Raw genomic sequence first — 12,390 nt, 5'->3', positions numbered from 1 at the left:
AAATTTAAAAAAAGTTAGTTGGTAGCTCCCTAATGGGGTCTAGCAACAGTGCTCTATATTTTAAAATGAACACCATATTTTAAAAGAAAGATGACCCAAAAAAGAGAAAGTTTAAATTTTAATATATAGATTTTAAAAGTCTAAATTATTATGGCAAAAAATGAACTATTCTCTGAGAAAAGAGCATTAATTCAAGTACTGTTAAGTACAGTCTTAGTTAATGCGTGCTTATGTTGTATTTGTTTTTGCTTTATCACCGAAATGTATTACTGAAAGCTGGATTTGTTTGTGAGCTTTTATATTTACTTGTAACCATTACGGATACAAATTAATGGAAAGTAGTAAGTAAATTTTTGTTTTCCTTTACTTGGGTAGGCCATCAAAAAAGAAAAACTGAAAACTTCTTATGCTGATTTAAAATAGAATTGGAGGGGCGCCTGGGTGGCTCAGTCAGTTAAGCGTCCCACTTCAGCTCAGGTCACAATCTCGCGGTCCGTGATCTCCAGCCCCGCCTCGGGCTCTAGGCTGATGGCTCAGAGCCTGGAGCCTGCTTCCGATTCTGTGTCTCCCTCTATCTCTGCCCCTCCCCCGTTCATGCTCTGTCTCTCTGTGTCTCAAAAATAAATAAGACGTTAAAAAAAATAATAAAATAGAATCTGAGCACATAATTCTAATGACTTTTTTTTTCCGTTTACATACGGTATTTCTTTTTCAGAGACAACTTTAGAAAAGAGATGCTATAGTTAGAATGATAAAAATCTTTAAAATATAGGACAAAATATGATGAAAATCTAAGCTTTGTCTTTAATATAACACTCATACTAGACTAAGATGCAAAAGAAATCAAGGATTTACCTACAAACAAAGGATAAATATAGAATAAAGTATAAAGTTTTCTCATTTTTATTGGATGTTTTAATTCTATAATCCTTAGATGATGGGTTTTCCTACTGATATTCATACTGATACAGGGTTTTTAGCTTTAAGGATAACTCTGTTTCGAATAAATGTATACTCTTCCCCAACAGGTTTATGAAAGGCTGTGGAAGATAGGGAATTAACAGAATAATTTAATATTTACTGTTTTAGTGACTGAGGAAAAAAAATCACATTTAAACAATCAGACCCATACTGAATCTGTTTTGTACTACAGCTTTTTAACAATTATTTATGTCGCTGTGATATGAAGAACTTAAAAGAAATACTAGTCTCAAGGCTCAAAACAAAGCCACAGGAGGCATTATGTTGACAAGTCAGGTGGTGACAAGGTCATGATGATTTCTTTTAGAATTTCTGGGATTACTTTATCCCACATAGGTGAAATATTTAAAATTTTGCATTATCTTGTTGCTCCCCCTAACAATTTCAAGTACTATAAGGCTGAAATGACACAATTTAAAGACAAGCTATAAATAAGAACAAACAGCATCAAAACCTCAAGGGCAACTTGTGTTAACCAAGGCGTTTACTCTAAAGGATTCAATGGGAGGCTCATTTTCCTAAAGAGAGGTCTTTACCTGGGATTATGGTGGTATATGTTTACAAAGTGCATCATTTTCAGAGTATGCTGGATATTACAAATTATAAGAAAGTTCACATTTTCTTTTCTTTTTTTACAAAATACTTGAATTCCTAAACCTTAAAAACATTAGTTGCTTAGGTAAAATAGAAGGTACATCTTTCTGAAGGAAAAGAAATTGACCTATATTTTATAAACTGTGGAGGCTATACAGATGCACACACACCACCACCACCACCACCACCAACAACAAAAACCTACCTAATTTGTCAGGACAACAAATTGTACAAATACATATATTAAAGTATTTTATTTTATTATTTCTTAATATTTATTTAGAAAGGCAGACAGAGCATGAGCGGGGGAGGGCCAGAGAGAGACGGAGACACAGAATCTGAAGCTGGCTCCAGCCTCCAAGCTGCCATCACAGAGCCCAACACAGGGCTCAAAACCCAGAAACCGCAAGATCATGACCTGAGCCAAAGTCAGATGCCCAGCCGAGCCATCCAGGTGCCCCTATATTTGAGTATTTTAAATGCACGTGGCCAATACTGGAAAGGAAAACACAAAAATAGAAAAATAGCATTGTGCTCATATGTCAATTTTATGGGTGATTTAAAAACCAGCTTTTGGCATGTATACTTATGAAAGCTTAATTTTCAGAAACATCTTTTAATTAATAAATATTTATTCAGAATCAGGTCCATTAACTTAATTTCTGTTAAGAAATTTAGTAAAATCAATGGTTACATTCCAAAAAGATAAATGAAAGCATAACATTTTGGTTAAATAAATATCTTGGTATCTTTGTTCAAATCAGAAAGACCTGCAGGCAAAGCATGGATACGCTTAAAAAAAAAAAAAAAACTGTAATATCCCCTTCAAAGCATGGACAAACATGGGCAAGTGCTTGTTTTGTCAAACCGAGAAATATCTTAGTTGTTATGGGAGACAAATTGCTAAATCTGTATCACAATATTTATTTTTTAAATAACTTCACACAGACAGTCTATTTTAAGGTTTCAAACTGGCAGGGAATAATTGTGACAAATATGTATTCTTTGTAATTTTTCTCTATATGTATGACCCTTAGCCCAGCCATTTAAAAATAAATATATACTGTTAAAATAAAGGGGAACATAATTTTTACTTATTAAAGTATGTTTGCTTTTTATTACCATGTCTTCAGCCTCTCTTACTGCATCTGCACCATTCATGCATTAGGCATTGTCTCTCTCTCTCAGGACCTATTGTATTGTTCAATGTCAGCACAGAAAGCAACCAAGAACATTCACCTTCATAAGTTCTAACGGTTAATGGCATTTATCCAATAATTTGCTCTTCCAAGTACACTAGTTGGATATATACATCTCTTGGGGTAATATAATCTAATATGAATATGTGTAAAATCGCTTCCAAAATGTTTGAGTTAGTTTATTAAGAAATAAAACTGGTTTCCATTTGATATCTAGTTAACTTTAAATTATGATAATTTTACATTAACATCAAATATTCTAATAATACTTGTCCAGATTGCCCAAATCTCAGTAGTGGCGATACTGTCAACATTTCAAGGTTTGCTTCCACCAGTAGCCAAGTGCCTTTTGGCAACCCTGCCTGTGATTTCCCTGACTCCATCTCACCAGCCACAGTTAGGCATAAGTACAAGATAGATATGTGACTTCTCTTTATAAGGTACAAAATGATGATGGAAAAAATACTCACCCTATAATCTTATGTCTTGTATATATTGCCACATAATAAAAATACAAACAGTGGTTCCAGAAATTGGAAATTGAAAGAGCTAAAAATGCTTTATAATATTTTAATAAGCTGAGTCATCAGCTAATGATAACAATAAAAGGAAGATAGAGCAACTCACTATAGTCACTGATAAAGTACCATCGGTTAATAAAGTATAGAATGATTTTAATTATAATCATATGACCAATAAATGTTCCTCATAAAGATTAATAACTAAATTTATACTAATTGTATCTACCTAATCTTTAATAGCTTTCTGAAATGGTACATGAATATAAGATACCTATGACAGAATAGCAAATATCTATAGTAAATTTGGATAGTTTCTCTTTTTTCTTATAAAAATGAATGCTATATTATGAAACAGTGTTTGCATTTGACATGTTCCAATATATTTCAACCACTATAGGTTAGGCAGATAGCAAGATATCTGAATAACTAATTGCCATGTAAGAGATTTTTTATTTTAAATACTTTCATTCAAGCCTGAAAATCTAGTATTTGCCCTATCTTTGAAATTAGGCAGTTCTGAGCACATAGAAGCCAGCACACAGAGAGCCTGAGACAACATTTTAATCATGTACATTTGCCACACTCAATCTTTTTGTGAAGGACCCCATCTGTAGGTAATTTTCCCCTCTTCTGAGATTTAAACCTATTTCTTCTTGCTCTGTCCTCAGTGGGAACTGAAAATAACTGGTCACTGTCGTCTGTATAACCACCTCTCACAGAGTGAAAGGTCCCTTCTCAATGTGTCCTGTTCTTTAAACTAAACAATTTTAGTAAAGTTAGCCTCTCCACACAGATCTTACTTTTCAGATTTTTTTTGAAAAGGTAAGAATCCACTCAAAGTTCTGATTACAAAGTGTCCCCTCTTCTACTAGAAAAGCCTAAAAACTTCTTTGTTTTGCATACAAGGCTCTTTGAGAGCTGTCCCTTGCCTACCTTTCTAGTATGTCCCCTGCTGCTTTTTGAGGCATGCCCATCTCTTTGTTCTGATTACAAATGCATGAACATACCATTTGACGTCATACCATTATGCTTTTCCACATATTGTTCTCTCTAGATGCCCCCTCCTTCTCCCTTCTTTTTTATGGCAGGTGAATACCTACTCATATTTCAAGACTATTCAACTATCAACTTCTGTTTGAAGACTTTTCTATCTTAGGAATAATTAATGCCTTTTTTTTGAGCCATTTTCCTTCACTATAAACATTTTAACACAGTAGTTTTTTTTTTCCAATCAATATGGGCTCTTTCAAGGTTAGAGGCCCTCCCTGTTTTCTTAATTTTTATCCAAAGTACCTAGGAGAATGCTAAAGCATACTAGGTAGGCAATATACGTTTCTGAATGAAGATTTTTCCCCACATAAGTTCTCACTTGTGTGGGTTATAAGAGTAATACTTCTAAATTAAACTCTATTCATGTGTGTGTGTGTGTGTGTGTGTGTGTGTGTGTGTGAGTGTACACACACACCCATACATATACAGAAAGGTTGATTACAAAGCCCAGACTTTTCCAGGACATCATATTTGTTGAGAGTTAGGTGGGAGTGAGTGCCAGAATAAAGTTATCTTGTGTCTCTTAGGAATGGAGCACCATGTGGTTGTAAGGGTAAGCAAGTTAGAAGCAAAGCAAATATAAATGTAGAAGTATACCCAGTGATCCACTGTGGGCTATGGATTGTGCTGAACAATAAAGATCAGAGACAAATGATGCATGGTACCTTTGAAGTCTCAGGGAGCTCAGAACTTTGGAAAAAACACAAAATTGTACAGAAAAGAGAAGATATAGGAGAGTAACTTGGTGGCAAATATTAAGGACTGCTAAAAGTAAAATAACTAGGATATACGTAAAAAAAGGTGAAGAAAACAAATTCAACACACATTGTGAAGACAAACAGGATTAAGTCACTGAAAAAGAATATTTGGAATGAGGGAAAGGGAAAAATCAAGTTTTAAACTCGTGATTAAATTAATGAGTGATCATGTTGGTGGCAAAGAAAGTGATGACTCTCAAATGGGCTCACTTTAGGAAGGAGGTGGTAGCTCATCTTTTATACATAAGTGGTAACTACGTAGAGATAATGTATGAGAAGGTAGAATGGCATTCCACTTTCTCCACTTCATTTTATCCTATATGATTCAACATATGCATGCTTCTTGAAAATGAATATGAGCATGCTACTCTCTTCCTTCAATGAATGCAATGGTTCTTTACAACTTATATAATAAAGTTCAAATTTCTAATCAGAATAGTTACTGAGCACAGACTTTGGATTCAGACAGAAATGGGTTTGAACCTTGACACTACCATTCACTAGCTGTATGACCTTGGGGAAGTTACTTAGACATTTTATGTCTCAGCTTTTTTGTCTATAAAATAGTCATTAAATAAGTACGTATGATCAAAGAATTACAGAATTAAGATAATGTATTATCATGACCATGATCATTATCCAGATTAAAAGTGAGGAGAGCCTACTTTAGCTTTTCATCTTCACAAAGAGTAAGTTATTATCACAACCTGAAAGGCCCTCAGTGATCCGGCCCCATTACCACAGTGATTGTGTCTCTAGCTATTATCTGTTAGTATCCCCTTCAACCATGCTTGCTTCCTACCTCTTTGAAATCACCACACGTGTCTTACAGCCTTTGCTAGTGCTGAGTGGAAGCTTTCACTTTTACTTTTAGCATGGCTAGCTCCTTCCCTTCTTTTAAGACCTATACTCAAAAGTTACTTTCTCATTCTAAACAAAAACTTGCAATCCACTCTCCCTTACTTCCTCTTACGTCCTCCCACCTTTACTTTTCTCCATAGCACTGATCTCAAATATATTATATTTTTTATTTACTTATTTAGTCTCAAATATACCATATACTCCATTTACTTATTTACTCATTCTTATTGCTCTCCACTAGAACATCATCTACACAAGTACGGGGATTTGTTGATCTGCTCTGTTCACATTTACATACATACCATCTAGAACAATAGCTCACACATAATAGGCACTTAATACATATTTGTTGAATTATGAATGGGTGGAGATTTCTATCCATTTGCTTCAGTTATTCATGACCTTAGTTCTTCAGGACCTTAGATGATCTTCTTCTTTCATCAAATGGTAGTATGATCATTTAAGGGTAAAAGGAACCAACATCTGTTACCCATCTATCAGGTGCCTATGGGCCAGAGACTTTGAGAAGTGCTTTATATGCATCACCTTTGTGTGTGTAGTCAATTTAAATATTTACTGCGACTTAGAAGATAGCAGCAGAGTAGGAGGATGCTAGGCTGCCTTATCTCATGAATGGAACAAGATAACTATCAAACCATCCTAAATACCCCAGGAATTGATCTGAGGATTGAGAGAACAAACTCCACAACTAAAAGCAGAGGAGAAGTCACATCGAAGGAGGTAGGAGGTGCAGAGACTCAGTTCTCAGGAGAGAAACAGAGCATGGCCACTGCAGTGAGAAGAGAGAGCCATGGTGACAGAAAGGACAAGAGACAGACTAACATATAGGTTAATTCACGGGGAAAACAAATCCACATAGCAATTGGATTGGAAAATCAGAGGCACTGAGTTTCATAACTTCTGGCAAAAAGAAGGATTTAAAGCCTGGAATTTTAAAGGTCAGTGGGCTTCACTGGGATAGAGCTGAGAGGGCACTGAGCTGCTTTCGGAGGGAGAGCAGGCAAACAACCAGTGGGCACAGAGCAGGGAAACAGTGATCTGAAGAGTGCCTGAGGATCAAGGTACAGAGGTGATTTGCTTATCTCAGAGATCCATCCTGGAGAGACCCCTCCAGGAACAAGGAACTGGTAAGTGCCATTTCTCTCCCTTGCCCCACAGCATAAGTACAGAGCCCTCTGTGAGGACAAGCACAGCACCAACACTCTCTCTGTAACTTGCTTACACCAAGCCTTACCACCCCCCTAACTGCACTCCAGTAGAACTGCCTTTACCTTTTTTTTAGAAGTTCATTTATTCTTTTTTTTAATATAAAATTTATTGTCAAATTGGTTTCCATACAACACCCACTGCTCATTCCAACAGGTGCCCTCCTCAATACCCATCACCCACCCACCTCTCTCTCCCAAACCCCATCAACCCTCAGTTTGTTCTCATGTTTTAAGAGTCTCTTATGGTTTGGCTCCTTCCCCTCTAACTTTTTTTGTTGTTGTTTTTTACTTCCCCTCCCCCATGGTCTTCTGTTAAGTTTCTCGGGATCCACATATGAAAAAACATATGGTATCTGTCTTTCTCTGTATGACTTATTTCAATTAGCATAACAATCTCCAGTTCCATCCACATGGCTACAAAAGGCCAGATTTCATCCTTTCTCATTGCCACGTAGTGTTCCATTGCATATATAAACTACAATTTCTTTATCTATTCGCCAGTTGATGGACATTTATGCTCTTTCCATAATTTGGTTATTATTGAAAGTACTGCTATAAATAAGGGGGTACAAGTGCCCCTATGCATCAGCACTCGTCTATCCCTTGGGTAAATTCCTAGCAGTGCTATTGCTGGATCATAGGGTAGATCTATTTTTCATTTTTTGAGGACCCTCCACACTGTTTTCCAGAGCGGCTGCACCAGTTTGCATTCCCACCAACAGTGCAAGAGGGTTCCCGTTTCTCCACATCCTCGCCAGCATCTATAGTCTCCTGATTTGCTCATTTTAGCCAATCTGACTGGCGTGAGGTGATATCTGAGTGTGGTTTTGATTTGTATTTCCCTGATGAGGAGCGACGTTGAGCATGTTTTCATGTGCTTGTCGGCCATCTGGATGTCTTCTTTAGAGAAGGGTCTATTCATTTTTTCTGCCCATTTCTTCACTGGATTATTTGATTTTTGGGCATGGAGTTTGGTGAGCTCTTTATAGATTCTGGATACTAGCCCTTTGTCCGATATGTCATTTGCAAATATCTTTTCCCACTCCGTTGGTTGCCTTTTAGTTTTGTTGGTTGTTTACTTTGCAGTGCAGAAGCATTTTATCTTCATGAAATCCAAATAGTTCATTTGTGTTTTTAATTCCCTTGCCTTTCGGGATGTGTCAAGTAAGAAATTACTACGGCTGAGGTCAGAGAGGTCTTTTCCTGCTTTCTCCTCTAAGGTTTTGATGGTTTCCTGTCTCACATTCAGGTCCTTTTTCCATTTTGAGTTTATTTTTGTGAATGGTGCAAGAAAGTGGTCTAGTTTCAACCTTCTGCATGTTGCTGTCCAGTTCTCCCAGCACCATTTGTTAAAGAGACTGTCTTTTTTCCATTGGATGTTCTTTCCCGCTTTGTCAAAGATGAGTTGGCCATACGTTTGTGGGTCTAGTTCTGGGGTTTCTATTCTATTCCATTGGTCTATGTGTCGGTTTTTGTGACAATACCATGCTGTCTTGATGATGACAGCTTTGTAGTAGAGGCTAAAGTCTGGGATTGTGATGCCTCCTGCTTTAGTCTTCTTCAAAATTACTTTGGCTATTCGGGGCCTTTTGTGGTTCCATACAAATTTTTACGATTGCTTGTTCTAGCTTCGAGAAGAATGCTGGTACAATTTTGATTGGGATTGCATTGAATGTGTAGATAGCTTTGGGTAGTATTGACATTTTGACAATATTTATTCTTCCAATCCATGAGCACGGAATGTTTTTCCATTTCTTTATATCTTCTTCAATTTCCTTCATAAGCTTTCTATACTTTTCAGCATACACATCTTTTACATCTTTGGTTAGGTTTATTCCTAGGTATTTTATGATCCTTGGTGCAATTGTGAATGAGATCAGTGTCTTTATTTGTCTTTCTGTTGCTTCATTATTAGTGTATAAGAATGCAACTGATTTATGTACATTGATTTTGTATCCTGCGACTTTGTTGAATTCATGCATCAGTTCTAGCAGATTTTTGGTGGAGTCTATCAGGTTTTCCATGTATAATATCAACTCATCTGCAAAAAGCGAAAGCTTGACTTCATCGTTGCCAATTTTGATGCCTTTGATTTCCTTTTCTTGTCTGATTGCTGATGCTAGACCTTCCAACACTATGTGAAACAACAGTGTTGAGAGTGGACATCCCTGTCATGTTCCTGATGTCAGGGAGAAAGCTCTCAGTTTTTTGCCATTGAAGATAATATTAGCTGTGGACTTTTCATAAATGGCTTTAATGATGTTTCTGTGTGTTCCTCCCATCCGGCCTTTCTCGAGAGTTTTTATTCAGAAAGGATGCTGAATTTTGTCAAATGCATTTTCTGCATCAATTGACAGGATAATATGGTTCTTCTCTTTTCTTTTATTAATGTGATGTATTACATTGAATGATTTGTGAATGTTGAACCAGCCCTGCAGCCCAGGAATGAATCCCACTTGATCATAGTGAATAATTCTTTTTATATGCTGTTGTATTGGATTTGCTAGTATCTTGTTGAGAATTTTTGCATCCATATTCATCAGGGATATTGGCCTGTAGTTCTCTTTTTTTGCTGGGTCTCACCCTGGTTTGGTAATCAAAGGAATGCTGGCTTGAGAAGGATAGGTATTATCTATGCTTGAAACGTCTGGTAGAATTCCTCAGGGAAGCCATCTGGTCCTGGATTCTTATTTGTTGGGAGATTTTTGATAACTGATTCAACTTTCTCGCTGGTTATGGGTCTGTTCAAACTTTCTATTTCTTTCTGTTTGAGTTTTGGAAGTGTGGGGTGCTTAAGAATTTGTCCATTTATTCCACGTTGTCCAGTTGTTTGGCATATAATTTTTCATAGTATTCCCTGAGAATTGCTTGTATTTCTGATGGATTGGTTTTAATAATTCAATTTTCACTCATGATTTTATCTATTTGGGTCATCTCCCTTTTCTTCTTGAGAAGCCTGGCTAGAGGTTTGTCAATTTTATTTTTTCAAAAAACCAACTCTTGGTTTCATTGATCTGCTCTACAGTATTTTAGATTCTATATTGTTTATTTCTGCTCTGATCTTTATTATTTCTCTTCTTCTGCTGGGATTTGGGTGTGTTTGCTGTTCTGCTTCTATTTCCTTTAGGTGTCCTGTTAGATTTTTTATTTGGGATTTTTCTTTTTTCTTGAGATAGGCCTGGATTGCAATGCATTTTCCCCTCCGACTGCCTTTGCTGCATCCCGAAGCATTTGGATTGTTGTATTTTCATTTGTTGCCATATATTTTTAAATTTCTTCTCTAATTTCCTGGTTGACCATTCATTCTATAGTAGGGTGTCTTTTAACCTCCATGCTTTTGGAGGTTTTCCAGACTTTTTCCTGTGGTTGATTTCACATTTCATAGCATTGTGGTCTGAAAGTGTTCATGGTATGATCTCAATTCTTTTATACCTATTAAGGGCTGTTTTGTGACCCAGTATGTGATCTATCTTGGAGAATGTTCCATGTGCACTCAAGAAGAAAGTATATTCTGTTGCTTTGGGATGCTGAGTTCTAAATATATCTGTCAAGTCCATCTGATCCAATGTATCATTCAGGGCCCTTGTTTCTTTTTGATCCTGTGTCTAGATGATCTATCCATTGTTGTAACTGGAGTATTAAAGTCCCCTGCCATTACCCCATTCTTATCAATAAGGTTGCTTATGTTTATAACTAATTGTTTTATATACTTCGGGGCTCTCGCATTTGGCACATAGACATTTATAATTGTTAGCTATTCTTGATGGGTAGACCCTGTAATTATTTTTTTTTTTTAATTTTTTTTTTCAAAGTTTTTTATTTATTTTTTGGGACAGAGAGAGACAGAGCATGAATGGGGGAGGGGCAGAGAGAGAGGGAGACACAGAATCGGAAACAGGCTCCAGGCTCCGAGCCATCAGCCCAGAGCCTGACGCGGGGCTCGAACTCACGGAGTGCGAGATCGTGACCTGGCTGAAGTCGGACGCTTAACCGACTGCGCCACCCAGGCGCCCCAACCCTGTAATTATTATATGATGCCCTTCCTCATCTCTTGTTACAGCCTTCAATTGAAAGTCTAGTTTGTCTGATATAAGTATGGCTACTCCAACTTTCTTTTGGCTTCCAGTAGCATGATATATAGTTCTCCATCCCCTCACTTTCAATCTGAAGGTGGCCTCAGGTCTAAAATGAGTCTCTTGTAGAGAGCAAATAGATGGGTGTTGTTTTCTTATCCATTCTGATACCCTATGTCTTTTGGTTGGCGCATTTAGTCCATTTACGTTCAGTGTTATTATAGAAAGATATGGGTTTAGATTCATTGTGATGTCTGTAGGTTTCATGCTTGTAGTGATGTCTCTGGTACTTTGTGGTCCTTGCAACATTTCACTCACAGAATCCTCCTTAGGATCTGTTGTAGGGCTGGTTTAGTGGTGATCAATTCCTTCAGGTTTTGTTTGTTTGGGAAGACCTTTATTTCTCCTGTTCTGAATGACAGACTTGCTGGATAAAGGATTCTCGGCTGCATAATTTTTCTGTTCATCACATTGAAGATTTCCTGCCATTCCTTTCTGTGCTGCCAAGTTTCAGTAGATAGGTCTGCTATTAACCTTATGTGTCTACCTTTGTATGTTAAGGCCCGTTTATCCCTAGCTGCTTTCAGAATTCTCTCTATATCCTTGTATTTTGCAAGTTCCACTATGATATGTTATGCAGAAAATCGATTCAGGTTACGTCTGAAGGGAGTCCTCTGTGCCTCTTGGATTTAGATGCCTTTTTCCTTTCCCAGGTCAGGTAAGTTCTCGGCAATAATTTTTCAAGTACACCTTCAGCCCCTTTGTCTCTCTCTCTTCCTCTTCAGCAATTCCTATGATACAGATATTGTTCCATTTGATTCCATCAATTAGTTATCTAATTCTCCCCTCACAATCCTGGATATTTTTTTTTCTCTTTTTCTCAGCTTCCTCTTTTTCCATAATTTTATCTTCTAATTCACCTATTCTCTCCTCTGCCTCTTCAATCTGTGCCGTGGCCGCCTCCATTTTATTTTGCACCTCACTGATAGCATTTTTTAGCTCCTCATGACTATTTCTTACTCCCTTGATCTCTGTAGCAATATAGTCTCTTCTGTATTCTATGCTTTTCTCAAGCCCAGCGATTAATTTTATGACTATGATTCTAAATTCTTGTTCTGTTATAT

General features: G+C 37.0%; 1 protein-coding gene across 5 annotated transcripts in view; it reads right to left on the bottom strand.

Annotated features, from left to right (window-relative positions):
- Nucleotides 1–12,390, bottom strand: part of DIAPH2 (diaphanous related formin 2) — a 984,211-nt gene that overhangs the window by 492,427 nt on the left and 479,394 nt on the right. The gene's annotated exons all lie outside the window — the stretch shown is intronic.

This window comes from Prionailurus viverrinus, chromosome X (assembly GCF_022837055.1).
Source record: "Prionailurus viverrinus isolate Anna chromosome X, UM_Priviv_1.0, whole genome shotgun sequence".
In the NCBI taxonomy this organism is placed as follows: Eukaryota; Metazoa; Chordata; class Mammalia; order Carnivora; family Felidae; genus Prionailurus; species Prionailurus viverrinus.
This window is presented reverse-complemented; position numbering and strand designations above follow the sequence as displayed.